The 7817-nt window shown below is 48.0% G+C and overlaps 1 protein-coding gene across 1 annotated transcript in view; it reads right to left on the bottom strand.

Annotated features, from left to right (window-relative positions):
• LOC140422624 (uncharacterized) overlaps positions 1 to 7817 on the bottom strand; it is a 92954-nt gene that overhangs the window by 32563 nt on the left and 52574 nt on the right. The gene's annotated exons all lie outside the window — the stretch shown is intronic.

The following is a 7817-nucleotide window of genomic DNA, read 5'->3' as shown; positions in this document are numbered from 1 at the left end:
ATTTCTATTTCTTTGTGCAATCACTCCTGGTGCAAAGTATTCTTTTTGCACAGCCTTACAAAATAAACTAAAATATTGGGGTTTTGGTCCAGTACACTAGTGACTGCTGGGGTCTGGTCTGGGATTGTAATATAACAAATGTAGTTTCCTTTTAAAAATGATCAATGACAAAAGAATGCTGTCAATTTATTCATCTCATTTACACTTTCCTTTCACTAGAACGTACATTAATACCGGATTGAGATGTTACATTGAATTACGTTCATTTGCTGCTGTGATTTCCTGTCTCTTCCCCTATCCTCCCTCACTTCTTCTCAATCTGAGACATCTCATTAATTCCCACCCTCTCTCATTGATGAGCTCTGGATAAACATTCCTGTCCACAACAATATGCTCAGAAAACCTTGAGATCAGAGATCCAACATTCCCATTGATTCCAGGCATTAATATATTTTGTTTGTTTATTTTTCACTTTAACCCATTGTAAAAGCTCCTGATGTTTTATCATTTCAAAATGATTCCAAATTCAAACAGGATTTCTGCCGGACATCCTTCAAGGCTGAAGCTTATCCTTTGAGAATCAAACATAATCCTTTTCACAGTTGTAATTTTACTGTTTAATTTTTCTCAACACAAAAGCTGTCAGTATTTTAGATTAAATAACAATTGTTTCCAAACTTCTTCCTCAAATCAATTTATTTTTGAATTTTTGCTGTTTATGTACAACACACTTCTTTAACAATGGCCGAACGGTGTTTTGAGTGTCGTACTCTCAGCAGGGAGAGGGTCCTGTTTCATGGGACACTGTGTCGGTCCGCTTATATCTTTGAGTTTGGACACGTCTCCATAACCATGTTTATGGATTGTGAATACACCCGGCACAGACTCGAGAACTGCCGGGACCTCAGGATCATCAGAGGTGATTGGTCCACACTCTGCTGCAAAGCCTGGGAAAACCTGGACCTCAGGATCATCAGCGGTGACTGGTTCACACTCTGCTGCAAAGCCTGGGAAAACCTGGAGCTCAGAATCATCAGCGGTGACTGGTTCACACTCTGCTGCAAAGCCTGGGAAAACCTGTAGCTCAGGATCATCAGTGGTGACTGGTTCACACTCTGCTGCAAAGCCTGGGAAAACCTGGAGCTCAGGATCATCAGCGGTGACTGGTTCACACTCTGCTGCAAAGCCTGGGGAAACCTGGACCTCAGGATCATCAGTGGTGACTGGTTCACACTCTGCTGCAAAGCCTGGGAAAACCTGGACCTCAGGATCATCAGTGGTGACTGGTTCACAGTCTGCTGCAAAGCCTGGGGAAACCTGGAGCTCACCATGGGGTCAGGGTGAGGATCGTAGATGATGGTGGTGGGGGAGTAAGAGTCGACTAATATTAATTGCTGATGGCCGCCATTGTGGGAATGCTGAAGCAACTCATTCCAGGGCATCGTCATAATGTTATAAATGCTCAACATGCTACAGACTCATGGCTGGAGCCCTTTCAGAAAGAGAGTCTTGAAGCTCAGGGAGTGAGAATGGTTTACCAGTCCCAGAGGACAGACGGACAGATGCTGCAGAGTGAGAGCTGGTCTCTGTAGCTGGTGGCGGCCGTCTCCTCTGAATTTTTAACTGGCAGAAGCCAATGTGTTGGTGTTGGGCTGAAGCTCATCTTCCTGGCAAAGTGGTATTTTTCCTTGCGAAAGCCAGTTTTAACCTTTACAGAGTCAAACCACAGATAGTTGGTTTACTATGGGTCATGAGATCCAATTATATTCAGGTTAGAAATGACTTTTTCAGGGTCCGTGCGAGAGACATGTCCTTAGAATACAGACCTATCCTGTGTTTGTCGGCCAGCAAGCTACTCTGGAATCTGTCTTCATAAGACCATAAGACGTAGGAGCAGAATTAGACCATTTGGCCTGTCGAGTCTGCCCCATTCTCCTGCCTTCTCCCCATAACCCCTGATCCCCTTATTAACCAAGAACCTAGCAATCTCTGTCTTAAAGAGACTCAGTGATTTGGCCTCCACAGCCTTTTGCGGCAAAGAGTTCCACAGATTCACCACCCTCTGGCTGAAGAAACTCCTCCTAATCTCGAAGGATCATCCCTTCAGTCTGAGGCTGTGCCCTCACATTCTAGTTTTTCCTACCAGTGGAAACATCCTCTCCCCCTCCACTCTACCGAGGCCTCTCAGTATCCTGTAAGTTTCAATAGGATCCCGCTTCATCCTTCTAAACTTCAATGAGTAACACACAGAGTCCTCAGCCGCTCCTCATATGACAAGCTCTTCTGGAGAGTGAGAGAGAGAGAGCTATTTCAATAATATTCAATAACGTTCTGAAGATTTCATAAGATTATTAGACGGTGATTTCTTACAGTCCAGTACTTGAATTGAACGTGTCTCCATTCCTGTCCTCAGGGGTTTCTGTACCAGGCGGCATTTGGAGACTCTCGATTCTCCACCAATTCCCATTCTCCTTCTTCCTGCTGGATAATGGAGGTGTCACTGTGTGTAATGTACAAACCAGTAAGAATTGTCAGCAATGATCAATCAGCACTTTCTAATTGGAGATGTTCATCAGTATAATCTTCCAAATCTTGGATTATAAATGTGTCAAAGTTCAATTTTACAAATGAAGTAAAAGTTCATCTAAACCCATTTCTGATGAAAGTTCCTGAATTATAGGGAAGGTCACAGACAGCGGAACTGCAGCCCCAGGAACGCAACCAGCCCAGTTACTGAGAGTATTAAAACAGCAGAAACAAATATGAACTGTCACAATGAGCATCTTTCAGTGCTGGATGTGATTAAGAGAAGAATCCAATCTCTACAATCACTTGTGAATTTGTTGGTGCGCCAAAAGGTTGGACAAATCAATGAAACTCTTCCCACACTCTGAGCAGGTGAATGGTCTCTCTCCAGTGTGAACTCGCTGGTGTGTCAGCAGGTTAGATGACTTTGTGAATCCCTTCCCACACTCAGGACAGGTGAATGGTCGCTCTCCGGTATGAACACGTCAGTGTGAAATGAGGTGTGATGAACTCCTGAACCTCTTTCCACAGTATGTGCAGCTGAATGGTCTCCTCAGTGTGAGTTCGTTGGTGTGACAGGAGGCAGGATGAATCAGTAAATCCTTTTCCACACGCGGAACAGGTGAATGGTCTCTCCCCAGTGTGAACCCGCTGGTGTATCAGCAGGTGGGATGGCCGACTGATTCCCTTCTTACACACAGAGCAGGCGAACGGCCTCTCCCCAGTGTGAATTTGCTTGTGCGTCAGCAAGTTGGATGATTTTGTGAATCCCTTCCCACACAAGGAGCAGGTGAACGGCCTCCCCTGTGTGAACCCGGCGGTGTGTAATGAGGGTGCCTGACTGCCTGAAGCTCTTTCCACAGAAAGTGCAGCTGAATGGCTTCTCCTGAGTGTGAATGAGCTGGTGTGACTAGAGACTGGATAACTCGGTGAATCCCTTGCAACACACAGCAGGTGAATGGCCTCTCCCCAGTGTGACTGCGTCGGTGAGTTTCTAGCGTGGATGGGCATTTGAATCCCGTCACACAGTCCCGACATTTCCACGGTTTCTCCATGGTACAGGTGTCCTTGTGTCTGTCCAGGTTGGATGATCAGTTGTCCCATCCACACACAGAACACGTGTATGGTTTCTCCTCACTGTGAATGGTGTGATGTTTTGTCAGGCTGTGTAACTGGTTAAAGCTCTTTTCACAATATGTTCACTGGAACACTCTCACTCACGTGTGTGTGCGTCTCGATGCTTTTCCTGCCACATTGATGTTTTAAATATTTTTTTTAGATAGAACAATTGTTTCTCATTCCACATTGAAAAGCTGATAATATTCAGGTCCTGATGGAATCTCTTTCAGAGATTGTTTCGTTTTAGTTTCCTTGCTCAATCTATAAAAGGAATTTACAAAGGTCATCACTGTCAGTCCAGCATAGGATAGAAATTTTGAAGAGACAATTCTCGTTCCTCTGGAACATTTTTTCCTCTCTTGTTCCCCCAAAGCTGTAAATCCCCGTCTCACACACTCTCCCTCCTCCCTGGGCTGAAATCCAAACCCATCTCACCATCTGCACCATTTCTTTCCTCCACTCCCAGTTTTCTCCCTTCCTCTCCTCTGCCTGGGTTCAGTTCTCCAGCTCCTGTCTGCAGACTGACAATAAAATCAATGGGTTTTATTGGGGGTTTGGGGTCTCCAGCGGGTGTTTGTGAATCCTCCCCACCCACCTGCCAGGGTTTCCTTCCTTGCCAGAGATCAGAGTTCTCATTGATGATTTGAGCCCAGCCTGGAACCACGCTAAATTGCCCCTTTATTGGGGGAAAAATAATTACATGATTCGCGGCTCCACAAAGTGTTTCCAACTACTCCCACCGATCTCCTTAACAGGTTTACGCATTTCTTTGACTGACTAAAAGGATGGCACAGTGGTTAGCACTGCTGCCTCGTGGCGCTAAGGACCCGGGTTCGATCCCGGCCCCAGGTCACTGTCCATGTGGAGTTTGCACATTCTCCCGTGTCTGCGTGGGTGCCACCTCCGCCACCCAAAGATGTGCAAGGTAGGTCGATTGGCCTCGCTACATTGCACCTTAATTACAAAAAAAAAACAATTGGTTGCTCTAAATTTATTTCAAAAACGGCTTGTCTCTTTCCTAATGTTCACAATTAAAGGGTGGGTTCCCCAGGAGATGGCTGACATTTCAGGGCAATTCAATTAATAATGGACAGAGAAATGTCTAGTGTTGTTACGTGGTACAGATTAGATATATTATTTACCGTTCTGTAATAAAGTAAATGTATTATTATTTCTCGTCTTGTAATAAAAGACTGTAGCTACGTTATGGATTTCCAGTCATCTCTTCCTCAAAGGGTTGTGAGTCTTTGGATTTCTCTTCCACAGGGACCAGTTGTACCTGGGGGTCATTGAATATATTGAAGCACAAGTTTGACCGATATTTTATTGACAATGGAGTTAAGGGTTATGGGGAACAGGTAGGAAAATAGAGAGAAAGCTGAGATGAGGAGGGATTTCTTCACTCGAGGATGTGGTGAAGCTTTGGAATTCTCTACCCCAGGAAAATGTGGAGCCTCAGTCATCAGGTATGTTCAAGACAAATATTGATATGTTTCTAGATATTGAAGATATTAAGAGATATGGGGATCATGTGGGAAAATGGTGCTGAAGTAGAGTGACCAAGGATCGCATTGAATAGTGGAGCAGACTCGGTGGGCCGAATGGCCTACCCTTGCTCCCATTCTAATCTCTGTGTCCTGGTCAGGAAGCAGTGAGCTGAGCTTGGATCTGTCAATCAACATGAATCAGCACGCCGGTTGCGGTGATGCCTTGCTAGCCGCACGTTTCGGCGGCTCCAGTTCCGACGGACCTTCGGGCTCTTTTAAGAGACCCAACAGGAAATTTTTGGGCAACGCAACCCGGTGTGGGGTGAGTGAGAAGGGAGTCCCCCCCTAACGAAGGAGGAAAAAACCGGCGGCGGCGGCTGCAGCGTGAGGAATCGTCGACCAAAGAGACAGAAAGGGAGAAGCACAAGATGGCGGCAGAGAAAGCGCAGGCGACATGGGGGCCCGAGCAGGATGAATTTTTGAGAAGGTGCGTGGAGCTGCTGAAGAGGGAGGTGCTGACCCCGATGCTACAGGCAATTGAGGGGCTCAAGGAGACACAAAAGACCCAGGAGACAGAGCTCCACGTGGTGGAGCAGAAGGTGACGGATAATGAGGACGAGAGGTTAAGACACAGACGCACGAGGCACTTCATAAAAAGTGTACTGAAAGGATCGAGGCCCTAGAAAACGGAGCGCGAAGGAAGAACCTTCGGATACTGGGTCTCCCTGAGGGTGTGGAAGGAGTGGACTGTGGAGCTTATGCAAGTACGATGCTGAGCTCACTGATGGGTGCTGAGGCCCCTACGGGCCCCTTGGAGGTGGAGTGGGCACATCGGATCCCGGCGAGAAGACCAAAAGCGGGAGAACCACCCAGGGCGATAATCGTGCGATTTCACCGCCTTAAGGATAGAGAAGAGGTCCTGAGATGGGCTAAAAAGGTGCGGAGTAGCAGATGGGAGAATGCAGTGGTACGGATGTACCAGGATTGGAGTGCGGAGGTGGCGAGAAGGAGGGCGAGATTTAACCGAGCCAAGGAGGTGTTGCATAAAAAGAAGGTGAAGTTCGGGATGCTGCAGCCGGCAAGATTATGGGCCACGTATCAGGAGAGACACCATTATTTCGAGACGGCGGAGGAAGCATGGACCTTTATCAAAGAGGAGAAATTGGATTGGAACTGAGGGACTGATGCTGCAGGAAATGTTATTGTTAATGTTATGCTGGAAGTTAATTGAGAAGTAAATTGGGAAGGGGGGAGACATTGGGAAATGTGGGCGCCGGTGAGGAGGGAAAGACAGGACATAGATGGAGAATGAGGAAGGGGAGGGGGAGGGGAAAGGGAGCTGTGCCACAAGAGGCGGGTCAGGTAAAGGGATGTTCCCGCGCCAGAAAGAATATGGCGGGAAGATAGGCGCAAGGTGGATGGGAGTTCCCCACACGGGGGGGTCGAGGAGTGAGCAGGAGCAGCCGGGGTCAGTTGAAGTCAGCTGACTTACGGAAGTAATATGGGGGGAGCAATCATGCTAGAAAGAGATCTGGGGGGGGGGACAGCTGGGTTGCTGCTGCGGAAATCCAAAAGGAAATGGCTAAAGAGTGGGTGGACGGGGATGGTATGCGACGCTGGGGGAGCGAGTGGGAGCGCGGAGGCGGGATATGGGACTGGCCTAGAGAAGGTAATGGCTAGTCGACATGGGAGGGGGGCAGGTAGCCCCCGAGTGAGGCTGATCACGTGGAACGTGAGAGGCCTGAACGGACCGATAAAAAGGGCCCGAGTGCTCGCGCATTTGAAAGGACTAAGGGCAGACGTGGTTATGCTCCAAGAGACGCACCTAAAGGTGGCAGACCAAGTTAGGTTAAGGAAAGGATGGGTGGGACAGGTGTTCCACTCAGGACTAGACGCAAAGAACAGAGGGGTGGCCATTTTGGTGGGGAAACGGGTAGTATTTGAAGCAAAGAACATCGTAGCAGATAGCGGAGGTAGATATGTAATGGTGAGTGGCAGGCTGGAGGGAATGGAGGTCGTGTTGGTTAATGTATATGCCCCGAACTGGGACGATGCGGGATTTATGAGACGGATGCTGGGGCGTATACCGGACCTGGAGGTAGGAAACTTGATTTTAGGAGGGGAGTTTAATACTGTGCTGGACCCGGGGCTAGATAGATCCAGCTCAAGGACCGGAAGAAGGCCGGCAGCGGACAAGGTGCTTAAGGGGTTTATGGACCAAATGGGGGGAGTGGATCCATGGCGATTTCTCAGACCTAGGGCTAGGGAGTTCTCCTTCTTCTCCCATGTCCATAAAGTGTACTCCCGGATAGATTTTTTTGTTTTGGGAAGGTCGTTGATCTCTAGGGTGGAAGAAGCTGAGTATTCAGCGATAGCGGTTTCGGACCATGCCCCACATTGGGTGGACCTGGAATTAGGAGAGGAAAGGGAGCAGAGGGCACTCTGGCGATTAGATGTGGGATTGATGGCGGATGAGGGAGTGTGTGCAAGAGTGCGGGGGTGTATTGAGAGATACCTGGAGGTCAATGACGATGGCGAGGTCCCTGTGGGAGTGGTATGGGAAGCACTAAAAGCGGTGGTCATAGGAGAGCTGATCTCCATTGGGGCCCACAAAAGGAAAATAGAGGCCAAGGAAAGGGAAAGATTACTGGGGGAGATTTTAAGGGTGGATAGGGAATTTGCAGA

This window comes from Scyliorhinus torazame, chromosome 5 (genome assembly GCF_047496885.1).
Source record: "Scyliorhinus torazame isolate Kashiwa2021f chromosome 5, sScyTor2.1, whole genome shotgun sequence".
NCBI lineage: Eukaryota > Metazoa > Chordata > Chondrichthyes > Carcharhiniformes > Scyliorhinidae > Scyliorhinus > Scyliorhinus torazame.
This window is presented reverse-complemented; position numbering and strand designations above follow the sequence as displayed.